Source organism: Equus asinus, chromosome 4 (genome assembly GCF_041296235.1).
Source record: "Equus asinus isolate D_3611 breed Donkey chromosome 4, EquAss-T2T_v2, whole genome shotgun sequence".
Classification (NCBI taxonomy): domain Eukaryota; kingdom Metazoa; phylum Chordata; class Mammalia; order Perissodactyla; family Equidae; genus Equus; species Equus asinus.
In genome coordinates, this window is record NC_091793.1 from 19,364,411 (window position 1) to 19,384,564 (window position 20,154).

The 20,154-nt window shown below is 57.5% G+C and overlaps 1 protein-coding gene across 2 annotated transcripts in view; it reads left to right on the plus strand.

Moving 5' to 3' along the window:
• Nucleotides 1–7,521: 7,521 nt before the first annotated feature.
• Nucleotides 7,522–20,154, plus strand: part of TCF20 (transcription factor 20) — a 186,102-nt gene continuing 173,469 nt past the window's right edge. Inside the window, exon 1 of one of the 2 annotated variants that reach the window (XM_070506780.1) lies at nucleotides 7,522–7,726. The gene's annotated coding sequence lies outside the window, so the exon portion shown is untranslated. The remainder of the gene's footprint in view (nucleotides 7,727–20,154) is intronic. The other variant, XM_070506779.1, reaches the window with a different exon arrangement.

Here is a 20,154-nt window from a genome sequence, read left to right on the forward strand (position 1 = left end):
CTGCCGCAGGGGTCTATCTCCTTGGGGAAATGGAGGCAGGTCAGTAGAGGTAGTGGGGCTGGACCCACCCAGCAGCCCGCACCACCTGTGGGGCCTGGCTTCAGGCAGCCTGGACGTGGATTCCAAGGCTCCCCTGGAAATTTCTGGGCACAGCACGCCTGGAGGCACGAGCCGCCTCTTGGAAGCTTTATAATCCAGGATAATGCTGCTGTAATTGGCATCGTTTCACGTTTACAATCCTCTCGTTACCTGAAAACCTACTTGCAGTGGCTATATCTGGAGAGGGTTTAATTTTACCGGTGTGTGGACCTTGAGGGGCCGAGGAGCACCGGCTTTTTCTCTGTCGCCCCCATCCTGACTCCCCCGTGAGTGCCACTGGCCTGGGGACCACATTCTGGCTGACCTCATGGCCTTGACTCAGGGCGCAGCCCTGTACCTGGCTCCCCTCCGTGGGCCCGGGGCTGATCTGGGGGCTGCTTTTCTCCTCCATGGAGCCCACCTATCTAAGCCTCCCTCTAACCTCTCCCGCCTTGAGCTTCTGCCACCAAACTGGGCTTTCGAGAGCACAGACCTCACCATCGCTCCTCCCTCTCAAAGCCCTGTAGTACCTTACATTTACAGTCAATTCATTTCCACAAAGGGGCCAAGATAATTCAACAGGAAAAAACAATCTTTTCAACCAATAGTGCTGGGAGAAATGGACATCTGCATGCAGAAGGATGAAGTTGGAGCCCCCCTCACACCCTATACAAACCTCACAGTGGCTCCCACTGTCCCCAGGGTGGCGGACTGGCCCCCAGCCCTGCACTCAGGGCTCTCACAAACCCTTCATTCTTTCAACAACATTTGTCCAGCTCCAACTAGATGCCAGGCCCTGTGCTGGGGCTGTGTCCTCATGCAGTCCATCAGCCTCATTTCTGACCAGCTCCCACTGGCCCAAAGTCACCCCAAGGGCCATCCATGTTCCCATCCATGGCTGCTATTCCCTAAGGTGCCAAACTTCCCCACTCTGAACCTGAGCAGGAATTCCTGCTCAAGTGCCACCTCCTCCATGAAGCCCTCCCTAACACTCCCTACCCTACCAAGCAGTTTATTCACTTCTCTCATTGCTCCGACCTCCTCGCATGAATCAGTTCACACACACCCATCTCCCCCAGGAGGCTCTGGGCCTCCTGAGCATGGCGAACATCCTACTGGTCTCTTTTTGTGTCTGACTCATAGTGGGGGCTCCACAGCCACTTGTTTAAGAAATAAATGAACCTTTCCTTTTGCTGGTGAAGTGGTGCTGGTTCTTGATGAAATAGGGAGAATGATTTTTTTCCTCCAATTTCCAGGAAGTGCTCTCTGGTTAGTACACAACCCATTTTACATACGAGAAAATTGAGACAGACATGTTGCTGCATCCACGGCACCAAGAGAGGCAAGGCAAGGAACGTGTTCTGGAAGGTTCTGGAAGGTTCTGGAAGGCCAGCGCCTGCCGCCTGATGGGAAGGGGCAGGCTCTGTGTGAGCTCTTGGAGGCGAGGCCCAGACACTTGAGAAAGGCCAGCCACAGCCCCTGGCTTCACCTCCTGGCTGCCGAGGCTGTCAGAGGCTCCGAACGATGACACGTGTCTGTGGAGTATGCATCAGGAGCAGCAAGTCCTGGTAGAGTGGTTCTGCTAATTGATCCCAGAAGCCCCTGTCACTGCCAGAGGTTGCCTCGGCCGACTCAGCAATGTCCCGACTGCTGTCCCTCGCCTCACCAGCTGGCCTTCCCTCCTGCTTCAGCTGCCTCTAGGCTAGGCCAGACAGCCCTGACCACACGGGGCCTGAGACCCTCCAAGCAGCCAGCAGGACTGAGCCCAGCAGCGGGTGCAAGGTGGGAGCACTGTAGAAGCCCCTTGTGGGTCCCTCATGTCCCAGCCAGGTCACAGCCACCTCAAGAGTGGCTGGATCGGTAGGGGAGGCTCAGGGCTGCTCAGGCCTCAAAAAGGTCCCCTACTTTGGCCTCTCTGGGAACCAGGCAGGACCAGCTTCCAATGCCCCCCACCTTCCTCCAGCAGCCCCCATAGCCTGCTGCCTCCTGTGGGAGGTGGGGAGCCCTGGGGTGCCATGTGTCGGGCGTGGTGCGAGGAGAGCTGCTGGCCCCCCTGACCTGTTAGGATATGTCTGTGTAGGTGAGTCCCAGGCAGGAGGCAGACTCCGGAGCCAAGTGACCAGGTCCAGAACTAGAAATGGTAGCTGTGGTGACACACAGCGAGCCCTGAGCTTCCGCACCTCAGCCTCGCTCAGCCTGTGCGATGGTCACCTCTGCTTCTGGATAAAATGAGGAAGCTGGGAGGGCCCCTCAGCAGCACTCCAGCCCCACATCTCAGTGCTCGTGCTGCCGCTGTCCTCTTTCTGGGTTCGAGCCTGGACTGGGAGATTGAAGAGAGCTTTAGGATGCTCTGTCCTAAAACCTGCCCTGCCATGGGGGAGTGGGAATGACTGCTGATGGGTGTGGGGTTTCTTTATGGGGGAATGTTCTGGAGTTAGATTGCGGTAATGGTTGCATAACCTTGTGAATATGCTAAAAGCCACTGAATTGTACACTTTAAAATGGTACGTTTTATGGTATGTGAATTATATCTCAATAAGGTGAAACAAAAACTGCCCTGTTTAAATGCTGTCTGTGTCCCCTGTCCACTACTCCCAGGGCAGAGTACACACGCGCGCATGCACACACACTTTCCTGGGACCTGGCCCAGCTCTGTCCTCCACCCCAGCCTGCCCTGCCCTGTCCCCTTTCCTGCCCTTCCTCCTTCCCTCCTACAGAAAGGGCCTTCTGGGGTCTCTCGTAACCTCCAGGTTCTGGAACATGCAGCTCCTTCTGCCTAATAGATACTTAAATACCTACTGAGTTCTTATCTGGAGCTAGGCACTGTTCCCATTTTATAGATGAGGAACTGAGTATCAGAGAGACGTAGCAACTCGCCCAAGGCCACACTGCTGGCAAATGGTGCAGCTGAGATTCAAGCCCCAGAAGTGACTTCAGAACCCATGATCCGAGGCTCTTTGTTCAGCTGCCTCCTGCAGTAGGCTGAGTAACGGCTCCCCCCAACCCCAAGACGTCCACATCCTGATCCCTGGACCCTGTGAATGTTACCCTATACGGCACAGACCTTTCAGATGTGATTAAGGGTTCTAAGATGGACAGATTATCCTGGATTATTACAATCACAAGGGTCCTTGTGAGAGGGATGCAGAGGGAGGTTACAGACAGAAGGCACAAGGCGGTGTGGTAATGGAAGCAGAGAAAAAGATTTGAAGATGCTACACTGCTGGCTTTGAAGATGGAGGATGGGGCCATGAGTCAAGGAAAGCAGCCCTAGCCACTGGAAAGGGAAGGAAACTGTCTCCTGAAAGCCTCTGTGGGGAGCGTGGCCCTGCCAACCCCTTCGTCTTGGCCCCTGAGACTGGTGGTGGATTTCCGGCTTCCGGAACTGTAAGAATAGACATGTACTGTTTCAGGCCCAAGTTTGTGGTAATTGGTGACAGCAGCCCCAGAAAACTGATGCACTTTCCCTCCTGGAACAGCCTGGTCAGCCTCCCAGGCCCCCAGCCAGTGGCCCAGCTGGCTCCGTGCACCTTGTGGATGCCCCCTCACAGCTCTGACCCTGGAGGCTGCTGCTGCCAGGGCCTCTGTGCTCCTCCCAACCCTGGGCCTCTTTTCTCACTCCCAGCGCTGACCTCGCCAGGCTGGCGTCCTCCTCCAGTTGCCCAAGCGCAGGCACCAGCTCTGGGACATGGCAGAGAAGGAAACCGAGCCTCAGAGAGGGGCAGTGAATGCCCAAGCTCACCCAGCTGGCAAGAGGAAACACTGGATTTGAACCTGGACTTGTCTAATTCCAGAGCTGATGCTCCCAACAACTCCTCTCCCAGTGGACACTCAATAAATGTCCCTGGATGAATGAGAAGGCAGAATGAGGAACCTAGGGGAAATGCATTGTGGGAAGAGCTGTGGGAGCTCCAAGGAGGGTGGTAACTCTGCCTGAGCAAAGTTGCCTAGCTTTCCGGAAGACAGGACCTTGAAGGGTGAGGGCTCCCCGGGGAGAGAATACCATAACCAAAAGCCTGAAGACAGAAGGAGCGAGATGGCTGGAAAGGTGAGGTGCTTGGGGCCAGCCTGGGGAGATGACGCCAGGCCCAAGCTGTGGAGGGGTTTGGACAGCAGGCTGAGGCCTGAGATGCACACGGAGGTCGGAGAGCCACAAAACAAAATCCTCTAAACTGTTCTTTAGGAGGCAACTTGAGTGAGTGGCTCTGGGGAGAGTGGCCTGTTCCATTTGGAGGCCGCTGAGATAGGCACAAACTTAGGGGCTGGGACTGGGGTCGAGAAAGCGGAGGTTGGGGCAGGAGACCAGACTCTAGAGCCACTTTGGGGAGTGGGAGGCAAGAAGACCTGGTGACCTGCTGGTGTCAAGGTGTCTGGGTGAAGGGATGTCCACGCCCCCATCCAGTAGACCGAGGCTGGTTTCAGTAAACACCACCAGAAGTACAGGAGTGGAGCAGCAATGTGGGGAGAAATCCAGGCGGCAACCAGGGGGAGGTGTTCTGAAGGCAGCCAAGAGAATGGGTCAGGACTCAAGAGACAGGTGGAGGCGGTAGACAGGTGGTGGGGAGAAACTGGGAAGGCCATGGTGGCCACAGCTGCAGTAGGTATGAGGGAGTTAGGGAAGGTGAGCCAAGAGGTGACCAGGGCTCTTGAGGAAAGGGACCTTGCCTTCCTTACCTGCTGCTGCTGCCCCTGGGTGCAACTCCAGCACCCATCCAGGCCCACAGGGAATTGGACCTTTCCTGGTGGGCTCCACTTTAGGGAAAGCTGATAGCAAATTCCAAACCAATGAGAGGAAATAAATGAGGGGTGATTACTGACAATAGAAGAGGGTAAACCACGGGGTGCCTCCAAGAGCGTCTCCTCCAGTATGTTTTAAGTGCTTTATAGGTCATTAACTACTTGACGGAGAGAGCCTGACACTTAAAGCAAAGAATTCTGTGCCTCTGCCAGGGAAAATCAATCAGAAATGAAGATAGAGCATGGCTGGTGCTAAGATGTACCGGGTGGGCAAACGGGATTCGATTTACACATGATTTTAAGGCCCTCTCCATTGTGTAAAGTGGGGCACACTGGTATTTGAGGCCATTTATAAATCCCAAACTGGGGTTTAGAAATACTTAAGCTTCCCCCTGCCTTTTTTTTTTGTTGTTACTGTTAATGAAATATTTCAAAGACATGGAAAAGTACAGAGACGAGCTTGAACATCTCAGCCTGACCGTCAAATAAAACACCATAGCGATGGTTGAAGCACCCACTTCTAAAAAACGTTACTTGTTTTTTTTCCCGGTCTTTTCAAATCCTTTCCGTCTTCCGGCCCCACCTCTTTAGGGAGACCTCGGCTGACCACCCACCCCTGCCCAAGACATTTCTCCTTCCTCTGAAATCCGAGCATAATTACTGCCTCTTTAATTAACTTGGCGATTAATCACCACCTGCTTGTGAAATAGCTTCTATTATCCTTGTCCGTTGTGCATGTGGGATGCGGGTGGGGGTGGGGACCAGGCAGGCAGGGGGAGGAGGGACGGGCAGGCTGGGCTCTCCTGAGTCCCCAGGCTGGGCAGGGTCAGCTGGAAGGAGAAGCCTGGGAAGGCCTGATATCCAGAGGGTCACCTCCCTCCTGGCTGTTTAGGCAGCTGCCAGGTACCAGGAACCGAGATGAGCTGGAGATAAGCCCCAGGAGAGCAGTGGGCAGCTCAGAGGGTAATCTACCCTGGGCAGCCTCAGGGCCTCCGCTTTTGCTCTTCTCCTCTGACCAGAATGTTCTTTCCTCATTGAGGATTGTTGTGGGTTGAATAGTGTCCCCCAAAAAGATATGTTGAAGTCCTAACCTGTGAACATAACCTGATTTGGAAATAGGGTCTTTGTAGATGTAATGAAATTAAAATGAGGTCACACTGAATTAGGGTAGGCCCTAAATCCAGTGACTGGTGTCTTTATAAGAAGGCCATGTGAAGACGGAGACCCAAGGAGAACTCACTGTGCCACTAAGCCAGCTCCTCAGCACTGAATGTGGCTGCCCAGGATCTCAGGTAGCATTTCTCTGGTTGCTTAACCCTCCTCTGCCCAACTCCGGGAGCAGCCCTACATCCTCCTGTATCAGAGGAAGCGTTTTCCCCTATCAATCTCAGAGACCACCCTGAAATCAAAAGGACCCACCTGGGGTCGGGGAAGGTCCCAAGGACTGCCCTCCCCTCCCCCCAAAAGCATGCCTGCTCAAGTCAATTTGTTTAATGACAGCGCGAGTACCTCCACAAGCACACCCCCAAACCTCAGAGGTGGGCAAGGTAGCCTGGTTTGAGTGGAGTCCTTTTAACTTCCTCTGTGATTTGGGGGTCAGGCGGTCCCAGGGAGGGAAAGGGTACCAGGATTTTAACATGGAAGCCGGGCCTGTTTCTTTCATACTTCCAAGCGCAGTGCTAGTACAACACGTTCATTGAAATAACATCTAACCCATCTTCTACTCTAAACCAACACTGTCTTTTGACAGACGGGAAACTGAGGCCCTGGCACTCCCCAGGGCATCGCTGTGTAAAGGAGATCTGAGGTCCAGTGATGTAAGTATGTCCCAGTGTCAGCTCAGCAATTGGCTCCCAGGTGACAGCATTTCTCTGCACTTCGGTCTCCCTATTCTTGAAAGAGAATAGTAATACCATCTTCTGGGGATGTTACCAGCCTTAAAGATAGCGCTAAAAACCTGTGTGCACATTTTCCATTAATTCAAGCAACAAAAACGTTTTGAGCACCTCCTGTGTGCCAGGCCCTGGGGATACAGTGGTGAGCACCACAAAGCCCGGGTCCTGACCTCAAGGTGCTGCCTATTTGATAGAGAAGGGCAAAGAAGCGCAGTTACACTCGGGTGATGAAGTGTTATGATGAGGGGGCACGGAAGCAGAGATGAAAAGGCTGCAGATCTCAGGAGGGCCCAAAAGAGCAGCAACAGCCCCAGGAAAGAAAAGGCGAAGAACGAAACCCGCCACCCCCAACTCGTGCTGCCTGAGCCCCTTCTTCGTCTCAGCCAATCAAGCGTCAGCGTCGCCGGCGGGCCGACAAATCAGGAGCCGGAACAGGAGCGCGAGTCGCAGGCCAAGGCTTCCCCGGGGAAGGCGGCCAGAGTCCGCGCGCCCCGCCCGGCCCCGCCCGGCCCCGCCCGGCCCCGCCCAGCCCCGCCCCCGCCCTCCTCGCCTCGCCCCGCCCCGCCTCGCCTCACCAAGGCCCAGCCACACCTCACCCAGGCCCCGCCCCCAGCTCCAGGCCCCGCCCAGCCCCCTCAGTCCCCGCCCCCGGTCCGCCCCCAGCCCTAGTCCCCGCCTCCGGCCCCGCCCCATCCAGCTCAGCCCCATCCAGGCCCCGCCCCCGGCCCACCCAGGCCCCGCCCAGGCCCTCCAAGCCCCGCCCCAACCTCAGTCCCCGCCCCCGGCCCGCCCGGCCCCGCCCCGCCGCTTTCAGCCGCGCCTGCTGGAGCCCGGTGGCCAGTGGCCGGCCGCTGGGGCCCAGTATTGTCCTAAAGGCCGAAAAAAGAGGAAAGCCGGGAGGTTGGGGGACAGCCACGAGACCGGGAGAGGATTTATAACATTTTCTTTCGCCGACAGTACTGCAAAATGTATGAAAGAGAGGGCGCCGCCGGGACAGGAGCGTGAGCGCGGGCAAGGTAAGCAGCCCCGCCGGCTCGCCGCGCGTGGGGGCGCCGGGGGAGGTCGGGCACCCGCTGAGCGGCGGTCCCGCGGGCCGCGTCCCCCGGTGCCCTGGGGTCTGGCGAGCCTCGAGCGGTGTGGACGCGGCCCCGGAGCTGAGGCGTCCTCAGTGACCTGGGGGATGCCGGGGCGGTGTAGACGAGCGCGAGGGGTCCGGCCGGGGCGCCCCCGGCATCCCGAGGTAGTCAGGACTGATCCCAGAGGCTGAGGTTGGCGTCCGCGTAGCTCGCGCCGGGAAGCCGGTGGAGACGCGGACTGGGACTGAGGCACCCTCCAGCGACCCGGGGCGGGGGAGGCCGTGTGGACACGCGCCAGTGGTTGAGGCGCCGCAGACTCGCGAGCAGGTGTAGACGCGGGCGGGCGGCAGTGGCGGAAAGTTTGCTGGAGTGCGCGGGGCGGGCGGCGCGGAGGAAGCGGCCGGGGGATCGGCGGCGCTGGGGCGGGGGCGGGCTCAGCTGGAGGCGCCGGGGGGACCCCGAGCCCCAGCCCGGCTGCTGCTGCGGGGGTGGCGGGGGGACGGTGGGGAGGGAGAAACGGAACTGGGTCCTAGAGGAACGCCGGAGGGGATGCGTTTCGAGCCTTTCAGACTGGTCCTCCGAGGGCGCCCTGTCTCCCTGGAGCCTGGGGTGTCTCCGTTGCACCTGGAGGGATCCGGGGGCAGAGGCCGCCTGGTGTCCCGACACACGCTGGTCCGCCGCGTGGGGACGCAGACTTTTCTCTCCTTCCACTTCTGCCTCCAGGAGGAGAAAGGGTGGCAGGCGTGGGAGTGGGGGTGCGGGGCGGGGGGGCCCTGAATTGGGACCCCTGGTCTGCCTCCCACTGCCTCTCTGTGGCTTCAGGTGGCCCCACAGCACCAGGGGAGGGAATGAATGGAGGAGGCAAGGCAGTCTGGGAGTGTGGCTAGTGCCCACCTACCTGGTCCTCAGGGCTGCTGGGCCTGGGGTGGTTCTGTGGGGCCGGGCATCTCTGGGACAATCTCCTGTAGGGGACGGAAGACACCCAACCCCTGTCTCTGCCACAGGGGCAGGGCAGAAGGGAGCCCAGCGTCGGGAGGAGATACCTACATATCCAGGGTTGTTCGTAGGGCCGCTCTGTCTCATCCGCCACTACTCTCCGTGCCTTTTGCCCCATTCTTACTCCCACACCCTCCTAGTTGCTATGATTCCTCCTACCGTCCCTTGCACATGTTGTTTGTGTTTTTGATCAACAAGTAGTCATGAAACATCTACTATGTCCCAAGCACGGGCAACTCACAGGTGAACAAGACTGACCCAGTCTGTCCTCCCGGAGCTTCCAGACCAGTGCAGTGACATAGATGAACAACAGTCAGGATGGGAAGGGGGCATGGGGAGGGGAGGCAGCCTTGGGTGGGCATCAGGGAAGGCTTCTCTGCAGAGGTGACAGTGATTCAGAGGGATTAATGCCTCTTCATCCTTTGGGCCTCAGTGCCAGTGTTACCTCCTCCAGGAAGCCTTCCCGGACCTCCCTGACCTGATGCTTCCCCTATGACAGGCTCTGATAGCCTAGGGACCACTCCCTTCCTAGACATTTTTCTGTCATTATTTGGTTAATGTTTGTCTCCCCCCATCAATTGTAAATACCATGAGGGCAGGACCTGAATCTCTTGTGGGTAGGTGATAGCAAAGCAAATGAAGGATGAGCAGAATTTCCTCAGAAAAACGGGAGCTGCTGGGCCAGATCATGCATCCAGATGGCGGAAACTTTCCTTTCCCTTCCCCTCGCCCGAATCCTGGGCTCCACACCCCGTTTGCCGTTCACAGAAACAAAGTGAAGGAAACCAGCAGGCCTGGTGAGGAAGAGGGCAGGGAGAGGCCTGGCGCAACGACCCACTGAAGCACCAAGGCTGGCCCGCCCGAGGGGAAGTGGACCGTGGCGGGGAGGCCAGGGGACAGGGGCTGTCCTGTTCTCTGAGCTCAGACCAGCCTGCTCCTCATTATTCTGTCTCAGCTCTTGGAGGCCGGGTTTCCTTCAGATGCTGCTCTGGGAGAAGGTGCTGGCCAGCGGGGTCCCCAGGATGGCCAGGGTACAGGGCCCCAGGACCTGCCTGGCCTCCCTCCACCCCACTCCCAATCCTGGGCGGACGGGCCCTTGGGCAGCGCCTCTCTGACCCAGAGTCAGGCCTCGGGACCACAAATTTGCTGCCCAGGTGACCTGCAGTTCATTTCAGCTCCTGGCTGGAAAGAGGGAATCGAGCTTAGCAGGCTCGAGTCTTGTTTTTATTTTCTGTAGTTTCTGTACTCAGTGCATTTCTCCCTCCTCCGGCTCTGGCGGCCCTGCGCTCTGGCCCCTTTCCTGTGGCAGATTACGCTCCCGCCCGACAAAGCTTTTAGCGCCCCCGCCCTCCCTACTTCAGGGGATTGGGGCCTGCCTGCGCCAGGAGAGAGCGTCTGCATGCTTTCTTCAGGCTGCGGCAGGGACAGAATCAAAGTGGCCTCCCCACCCTCCCACCCACCCGGCCCTCCTGACTGGAATGGCTTTAAAAAACTCATTTGCAATGATTTACTCCCTTCTGTTGTGTGGGGATCACTAGCATTTTAAATATGTATTTAAATCAGATTCACTGCTCCTGGTTAAACCTTAGCTGCCTCTCCTGCGCCCCACCGCTCCCCCCAAGCAGAAAGAGCACTGGATTCGGAGTTCAGGCCAAGTTCTGCTAATGATGGGCTGTGTGACCTTGGGCAAATTACTTAACCTCTCTGAGCTGCCATTGGTTCTTCTGGAAACTGAGGTTAATGATAATCCTTCTCTCACAGAGTGTTGTGAGGATGAAATTAGATAACATTCAGGGAAGAGCTGTGTAATTCCAGGCACGTGTTTTCTGTTCCCCAGGACTGGCTGTCCTGCTAATTAGCTTGGTGACCTTGGGCAGGCCACTCAGCCACTCCTGGCCCTCAATTTCCTCATCTGAAAAGCACAGGGGTTGTTCTAGGAGATGAGGCCACAGAGCACCCCCCACCTCCAGCCCTGAGCCCCCCTCCCCTCCCACTGCCCTCTGCCAGATGCCCTCTCACTGGCCACCCCTTTTCTCGTTATCCAAGCCCTTGGTTCTAATTGGAGACGGTCCCCTCCCCAGCTGCCTCTCCTCCCAGCTCCCTGTGAAGTCGTAGGTTCTGGGCCCCAAGGGCCTGCCGTTCTTGGCTCCCTTTCATGGGCAATTAGCCGTGATGTCACAGGCCTTGGAGGTGGCCTCAGTGGGCACATGGCCAGGCCGCCGGGGAGCCAGCACCCTGCTCCGTCTGTGGCATGTGGGGCTCCCCCGGCCCCGGGGTCCCCAAGGCCAGTTGTGGGGAGGCAGCTTCGCAGGCAAAGCCGTTTCCACTTCTGTGCTTTATGACTCCTTGAAGCCCCGAGTCTCAGTGTAAATTAGCTCTACGCTGTGCTTTTGTTGGCAACTGTCTGCTTCTTGGAAGCGAGGGGCTTTGTCAGGAAGAACAAAGCTGTTTGGTGTTTTTCTGATTCGGGGGAAGCGTGCTCCTGGGGCAGGGCTCGTGGCTTCTCCGTGGCAGCCCGGGAGTCCTTGGTTCTCAGGCTCGCTGGTTTTGTTTTGGGTTTCTAAGTCCTATGGCTTAAGAGTCACATATGTTTGTGTGTGTGTTGGCTGAGGGATATTTTCCCTCCTTTTTGGCTTGCACAGTGTATTCTGTGGAAGCTAATTCCAAGGACTGAACTTTTCCAATCACTGCTTCAACAGCTTTTTAAAATCTGGACCTAGTTACTCCTGTCATCCGTGTGTAAAGATTTACAGAAAAATTCCAAACCCGAGGGTGGGCAGCCTTGAGGATGTACAGCTCCTGGCAGGGCGCGCTCGCTGTGGACCTGAGGTCAAAGCCGAAATGTTAAGTGCCCCTGGGACAGGAGGTTGGGGGTGGGGAGCATGATCTGCTCAGTGCCAGACATCTGGATATTTAGCCAACATCTGGGTGGCTGGATTTTTCAGGTTTCTGCCTGACATTTAATATCACAAACATTGGGCCTGACTCCCGCCCCTCTGCGTCCCCAATCCACGCAGCCCCTCTCCCCCTTTCCTGACGGGTAAGAACCATCCATCCTCTCCAGTTCCTCAGTGCTTTCCCCCTACCGGAAATCTGATGGGCTTATGACATCATGGCTGGCTGCTGAGCGACGAAGTGGATGCCACAAAGAAATCCGACATGTCAGATGGATTCTGAAATCAGTTTCCCCCCGGCCATAGTAACAGGCGTGAAGTCGGGAGAAGGTGAGCTTTGTGTAAAAAACAAAAAATAAAAGTAACCCTTGCCTTGTATTAAATACAATTTCTTAAAGCAAACAGATCTTTTGGACATCATCCTATTTCAATAGAAATGCTGGTTTTTATGAATCAATCAGACCCGAAGCTGCCTGTGTACGCTCCATTTCTGCTGAGTTTTTGTGTGTCCTTATTCACTGATAAAGGAGGAACTGGGGATGGTTTATCTCCCTTCGTTATTCAAATGGGATAGCTTTTTTTTTTTTTGAAGCCAGTGAAATTCACTGGGTAAATTGCTGGTTTATGTTTTTCTGGGAATCCATTTTTATGGAGCGACCTTGCACCTGACCTGATCTGCAAACACTGTTTCCCTCTGCTGGTTTTTCTGGCTGTGGAACTGTTAAGAGGATGCCGTTAAGCCGGCTTTTTGGTCTCCTCTCGGCAGGGCAGGGCCGCCCGGTGGGCCGGGGTGGTTGTTGGGATAAAAAACCTCTTTGAAAGGATAAAGTCAGGAGGGGAACAGCTTGTAGAGGGGCCTGTGACACAAGCCCCAGGAAAGCCCCAGGGCAGCCGGGCAGAGGGATCCACTGCCTCCCCATCCTCCTCAGGGGACCGAGGGCCTCAGAAATGGCTCCCCACTGCAGGAGGTCACCCCTGATGCAGGCCCAGGTTAAAGGAAGCTCAGGGTTCCATGGGTCACACCTGCCAGGCCCCCAGTGAGGGCATCTGGAGTCTAACAGACCTGGACCGGAGTCTCAGCCTCTCCCTGGACCAGCTGTGGGGCTCGGGGCAAGTCATATCACCTTTTGGTCTCTGCCCCTGTGGGTGGGCACCATGACCCTGCCCTGCCCACTGGGAGAATGGATAGTGCTGGACGCTCCCGATGCCCGGCCACTTCAGAGGGCTCCGGGGTCAGTGTCAGAGCCGGGAGAGGCCAGCAGCCACCACCTGGGTTTCACCCCGGCTCTGCCAGCCACTGTCTGCATGACGACATTGATCTGTGGGACCTTCTGTGTGCCTTCGTTTCCTCACTTGTCAAGCCGCAGTGATACTAGGACCAAGCTCACACGGGGCCGTTGTGAGGACTAACATGGTAGGCGCTCACCGAGGGCCGGCTGTCACTGTGGGGTGTGCCCCGAGCCCTGCAGGCAGGCTGCCGGGTAGGACTGTCGGGCCTGGGATGTGAGGGATGTGTCGAGCTGAGCTCAGGTGGAGGATAATCAAGGACTGGCTGTAACATCCCTCATCTCTCTGCACAGAACTTCCCATGGCTCCCTGTCGCCCGAAGGGAGCAGAGTCCCCCAGGTACCTCACACTTGGGCCTCGGCACCGTCTTTCCCCGCCTTCCTCCATCCTCCCTGGCAGCTGGAGCACGCTGCCTTCTGTGGACGCAGCACTAATGGGCAGGTCACGTTACTGAGCACCTGTGTCACTTTATTCTGGGCACTTTACGTGGATTAACTCATTTGATCCTCACACCAGCCCGTGAAGGGAGTGTGGTTTTCATTCCCTATCATTTTAGAGGCAAAAACGGACAGCTCTGGGGCTAAGTATCTTGCCCAAGGTCCCAGAGCCTGGATTGGAGCTGGGGGTCAGGCTCCTGCACTCATCCGTGTAAACCCAGCTCCACTGGCTCCGGGGGGCCTTCTGCCTCCTGTTTCCCACCTCACCTCTGAAGCCAGAGCCCTGCCTTCCCCGAATGCCTGCCCCATCTCTTTCTGCCAAGACTCTTACACTGCCTCGGCCAGGAGGCCTTCCCAGATTGCCCTCCCGCCGCATCATTGAGGGATGCTGGCGGTGCCACACGTGCCCCTCTCAGGGTGTGGCTCTCCATGGTTGGCCCTGGGGCCCTTGTCCACCTCTCCTAGAGGCCAGGAGCTGGGCCATGGCCAGTTCTGTGTCCCTCACAAGGCCCTGCAGGCCAGGTCAGCAGGCATTTACTGAGGACCTATATGTGCAAGACACGGACAGGTGCCCACACCCAGCCTGGGCCTCCCTCCCAAACTCCAGCCCTGTCCACCAGCGCCTTCTGCCACATCTCCGTTTGGGTGGCCACAGGCAGCTCCACCTCAGCAGGTCACAAACCGAACCCCTGAGGTTCACCTCAAACCTGCCCCCCTGAAACCTTCCCTCTCTCAGGTAATGGCCCCTCCATTTTTCCACTCACCTGCTCAGGCCAAAATCCCCGGGATCATCCTGACTTCCATCTCCCTCTCCGTCCCTCTCCTCCCTCATTCAATCCATCAGCAAATACCATTGGTTCTCCTTTCAAAATCTGTCAGCACTTTGACCCCTTCCCTGCACATCCACGGCCGCCACCCACGCTGGTCACCTGTGCAAGTGCAGCAGCCTCCTCATGGTTTCCCTGCTCCTCCCCACCCCCCCGCCCCCGCTGGAATCCGTTCTCCATTCTCCACCAGCCAGAGCGATCCTGTTAGAACTTAGGTCAATCCTGCACTCCTCCACCCAGAACCCTGCAGTGGCTCCCAGCTCATTCAGGGTCAGAGCAGAGTCCTGCCCGTGGCCCCGCTTGTCCCCTTTCTGACCTCAGTTCCCACCACCCCACCTTGCTCATTGACCTGCTTGCCATTCCTCCAACATACCATGTGTATTCCCACCTCAGGACCTTTGCACCTGCTGTTCCCTCTCCCTTCTATACCCTTTCCTCTGATATTTACATCGCTCCCTCTTTTACTTCTGAGATCTGATCAATGTCACTTGCTTGGAGAGACTTTCCCTTGCGTCCTCCCCCATCCTGTCCCACTCTAGGGTTCTTTCCCCGCTTGGTTGCTCCTCAGCGCACCTGTTCCCACTTGACTTTACATTATACATGGATGTGTTTGTTACTAGGATGTAGCCTGCAGTGGAGCAGGCCCTGCCTGGCTTCTCGCTGCTGTATGCCTGGTGCCCCATGAGCGTTTGGGAATGAAAGTGGAGCTGGATGGATGCCACGCCGCACAGCACGTATCGAACACCTGGGCTGTGCCAGGTTCTGTGCTGGATGCTGACGTGATACTTGTGCCCAAGACCTCCGCCACCCACCGAGCCCTCCACTGAGGAGGGAGACAGACACTGAGCAAGAAATCACAAAGCGCGTGCAGTTGGGGGGCAGTGTCCGGAACAAGCTCTGGGGAGGAATTGGTCCAGCTGGTCGGAGGGAGTTTCCTGAAGGAGGGGGCCTGCATGAGGTGGCTGGAAAGGTGAAGAGGAAGTAGGCAGGGAGGAGGGTCCGCTGGACAGGTGGGCAGGTGCTCCGGGGCTGAGGATGGCCCGTGTGGCCATGTCAGGGGGCCCGTTTCAGCCCACACTAAGAAGAACTTTCTTTCGGATATGCCCAACATGGAGTCTTTACAGGAGTGAGCTCCCTGTCATCGCTGGAGTTTCAACAACCTCTGCGTGTGGCGGAGGGAGATTAAGGTCAGGGCTCTGTTGGCCTGAGCGGTCCAAGTCTCCTTGGCCTCTCCAAGCCTCAGTTTCCTCATCTGTGAAACAGGACTGTTACTACCTAGCTGGAGGGCAGGCAGGAGTAGGTGGGGCCTTCAGGATTCATAAGAACCAGGTAGGTGGAGAGACGGGCCAGTTTCCAGGTTGGGGTTGCAGTGTGGGCAAAGGCCCCGAGGTGGGAATGTACCAGGCCTGTGTGTGGGCAGCTTGGCTGGGGGGATGGATTAGGGAAGGTCTCAGTGCTGCCTGGAGGGCATCAGGAGCAGCGGTGCAGCCTGGTTGGAATCCCAGCTCTCCCTCTCCAACGGCATGGTCCTGGGCCATCACTTCCCCTCTCTGGGAGCAGTTTTCCCGTTGGCGAACTCCTGACCACGTGCCTTTCCTGCTGCGTTGTCCTGCCTCACAGAGAGGGTGAGGCGTAAGCCTGGAGGGACTGCGGGTCTGCCAGGAGAGAGCAGTCTGTCAGGAAGGGCATGGTGAGCAAGGGAACAGCATGTGCAAAGACATGGGGCCCTTTTCCTGAACCGCATTTCTCCAGTCCCTCCCTCCATGAGCAGAGAGCAGGGAAGACAATGATGCGGGTGGCCTGGCTGTCCCCAGTGGGTCCAGGCCTGGGGCACACCTGGCTCTGTACTTGAGGGGCCACCCAGCTTTGGCTGCACACACTGCTGAGTGCCACAGCCCTGAGAAACAAGCCCTTCCTCGAAGCTGGAGAAGCCAGGGCTCCGAGCAGAGGTGACTGGCAGCTACGTTACCACCTGGCTGGTGGATAGCAGATAAAGGACTTGAACCCAGATCTGCCTGGCCCCACTCCCTGCTGTCCATTAGCAAGACTGAGCCACATCCTTTGGGAGGACCAGGTGAGCTGGCGCCAGGCCTGGGGGAGCCAGGACCGCGCAGGTGAGAGCCTGCTCATGACAGGCTCCGACACTGAGTCCCAGCAGACCCCACGGGGCTGCGCTGGTCAAGGCCACTTCCTCCTTTGGGGACAGCAAGTCAGGCCTCCAGAAAGCTCTCAGAGCCTCTCCCCTTCGCTGGAGCTTCTCTGAAGACTCTGGATGCTCCTAGAATGTTCTTGGGTTATTGACTCCCTAAGGCCTCACACCGCCCCTCACACAGGGGCTGTTGTTATCCCCATTTTATAGCTCAGAAAACCGAGGCTCGGAGAGGAGCAGGTCCCAAGGGAGGCACACTGGTTAACTGGGGATGTCCTGCTGTGTTCGCTCTCTGAAGGCTGCTCTGGGGGTGGAGGGCTCCATGGGCGGCTCGGAGCTGGTGCTGGGGCCCAAGGTGGGCATGTCAGGGGGCCCGTTTCAGCTCACACTAAGAAGAACTTTCTTTCGGATATGCCCAACATGGAGTCTTTACAGGAGTGAGCTCCCTGTCATCGCTGGAGTTTCAACAACCTCTGCGTGTGGCGGAGGGAGATTAAGGTCAGGGCTCTGTTGGCCTGAGCGGTCCAAGTCTCCTTGGCCTCTCCAAGCCTCAGTTTCCTCATCTGTGAAATGGGACTGTTACACCTAGCTGTCAGAGGTGCTGGTAGTCCGGGAGTGCTGTAAGCCGCCAGCCCTTTCCTGGCCCAGAGAAAGGGGCTGGTAAGTGCCACTGTCCCCTCCTGTGCCTCCCAAGCTTCCCCTGTCGCAGCTAGGCTCTGAGGCCAGAGTGGGGGGGGGGGGCCACCTCCAGCAGCCCTGGCCCTGGGGAGCAGCCCCACGGACCCCTGCTGCCTCCCTGTCTGGGGAGCTGGGCGTCCAGGCTGGGGTGGGCTGGGCCCTGGTAGCAACTGGAGTAGTGGGGAGGCCCCACGTGACTGGACAGCATGGTGCTGAGGGCAGGCCGGGCCTCTCGCCACCACCGACACGCCTCCAGGAGGCAGGGCTCACATTTTGTCTTTGCAGTAACTCGCTGCTCTGGCCACAGCCCCACCCAGAGCTCCTTGGCTAGGAGATGCCAGGACCCAGAGAGCCGAGTGAATCTCCCCCCAGTGGGCTCCAACACCTGGGAACCTGGCGCTCCAGGCAACTGGTGTTTGTGGAGCACCTAGTCTGGGCCGGGGGCTTTCCTTACCTTCACTGGAATAATCCTTGAGCTTGAGCCTATGGTCTCATGTCGCAGACAGAAAGCCAAGGCTCAGGGAGCAGGAGCAACTTGGCTGAGCAACACCAGAGCCGAGTTCCATCCCAGGGCGTGGGCGTCCTCTGTCTGTATCCTGCCATCCCTGGGCAGGGCAGTGGAAGGAGCACTGGCTTCGGAGCCCTGGAGCATGATGGGGGGCACTCTGCGCTGTGCAGGAGGACAGAGCCTGGCACAATCCTGACTGCCCCTATTTCTTTGCATATTCTTTTCCCCCAGCTCACCATGCTCTTCCTGGCAGACTCCTCTCTACCCTGGGTCTCTCCAAGCTTAAGTGTCACCCTCTCTGAGAGGCAGGGCTGTGCAGCAGGAAAGGCACATGGGAATCCACGAGCCTGTCTTCAAATCCTGCCCTGCCACCACTGAACCTGGAGGCCAAAAAGATAGGGGAACAGCATGAAAACAGGGAACAGCATAGGCAAAGGCAAGAGGGTGTGAGTGGGCCTTTGAGAGCTGCATCAGGGAAGAGGGTGGAGCTGGGAGCAGAGCAGCGGGGCGCAGGCTGGGCTAGGCTGCCCTCTCCCTACTCTAGGCCTTTGCCCAGGCTGTCCTCCCTGCCGGGCCTGCCCTTCCCCTCCTCCTCCTGTCCAAACCTTCGTGCCTCTAAGTCCCCGCTCATCAGTGCTCCCTGTCAGTCCCTTCCTGAGCCACCTCCCTCAACACTCTCCTTCCCCGGTGTTCCCACAGCCCCAGGTGCTGCCTTAACTTGAGCGGTCAGTGTTGCGGGTCAGGCAGGTTTCTGTCCTGCCTCAGATCCACGGCTCAGATCCTGGTTCTGCCTGTTGCCCGCTGAGTGACCGTGGACAAGTTACTTCACCTCTCTGTTTTTCATCTGTAGGATGACAATAGCAGCCCTCCCTCCATTCACAGGGTTCTCTAGGGGATTAAATGAGGTTGTGCTTATAAAGCAGCAAACCACACTGCCTCCGAAAGTCAGCCAGCTGGGACACACACGTTCATGCGCATTGTTATTATTATTTGTGAGTCCCTTGAGGGCAGGGCCTTATGTCTGGTGCCCTGCTCATGGCAAGGGAGAGAGGGGGCTTGGTGAGCGCTTCTGGAATGAATGGGCAGCCCATTCTCCTGCGCAGGTGCGAGCTCTAGTAAAGCTACCAGTGACCTAAATAGTCCCCGTGTATTGAATGCCTACATCATCTTGTTTAATCTTCACCACCCTTCGACGTGGGGTAATTAGACCCATTTGGCAGGTAATATAATTGAGGCCTAGAGACTCGGCTGCTGGCCTGAAGTCCAGCTAGTGGGCAGCAGAGTCGGGTTTCGCACCTGGGTCTGGCTGACTTTGCTGGCCCTCTGTTGGTTAGGACTCTGTCCTGTTATGCCCCTGCCTGAATGGTCCAGACACCCCTCCCCGCCCTCCCGTGTGCCCTTCCCCTCTGCCAGGCCCCCGCCTGGACCGCTGGGCTGAGGGGATGTGGATTTGGGGGCCCACAGTGATCTGTCTGTTCATGAGTCCTGTGCCCTATAATACAACGCACACATGCACACACACGCACACACACACACGTGACCTCCAGGCCAACAAGTTCCCCGGTCTCCAGAGCCACGTCTCCGCAGCCGCATCCGTGTGAAGTCCCCTTGAAACGCCGCAGTCAAGCTGTCACTGCTCATCGATTTGTTGGCCTCAGTCCCCAAGCTGATCTCGCTGGAGCTCCCTTCTGCTCATCACTCCTGGGGTTGGAGGGGGCTTGGGGACTCCCCACCTGCGGCTGAGTGTCCCTGGTGCAGTGGGGGTGGCACGGGAGGGGCCAGCACTCTCCATCCAGGCTCATCAGGCCGCGGCCCCAGGGAAGCCCAGGACCTTGCTGGGGGCCTCCGGCAGCTCACATGACCTCTCTGAGCTCGTTTCCTCATTTGTTCAGGGACCCCACAACTCCACTCCATCCACTCTGTCTGCCTGGCCAGCTGGATTTGAGGCTCACGTAGGAAAATGAGGAAGACTAAAGGGGGGAAGGGCAGGAGAATGTAAAGTGGTGGTGGCTGGGGGTGACATTCCCAGGAAACCCGGCTGCTGGTGTTCTCCTGGGCCCGTTGGGGAAGGTGCTGTGTAAACGGTTCTGAACCAAGCAGAGGCTGGGCTGGCCCTGGACTATCTTCCCTGGAACTCAGCTTGGAGCCCCCTGTGGCTGCGCCCATCCCGACAGCCTCTGAGAGAAAGAGGTGGGCAGCCCTCGGCGTGGGGGAGGCAGTGCCCGACGGGCTTTGGGACTCCTTCAAGTGATCCTGGTGGGCTAGAGGAGCCAGTGGCCAAGGGATAAAGGCAGCAATGGAGCATGTAGGATCTACGTGGGTGCTGGGCCTAGGGCAAGCCAGCCCAGGAGGAGCAGGCCTGGACCCTGGAGAGCTTCATTCATTCCTTCGTTCATTCATTCGTTCTGCACATGTTTATCGAGCACTTCAATATACCTTGCAGATCCCGTCCTCAGTGCTGGGGACACAGCAGTGGCCAAGACCCCTGCTCTCACGGAGATGACATTGTAATGGAGGAACACAGACAAAGAACGTAATAAGGAAGTAAAACATCTTGCGGTCCAGAGTGATGAGTGCTAAGAAGAAAAATGA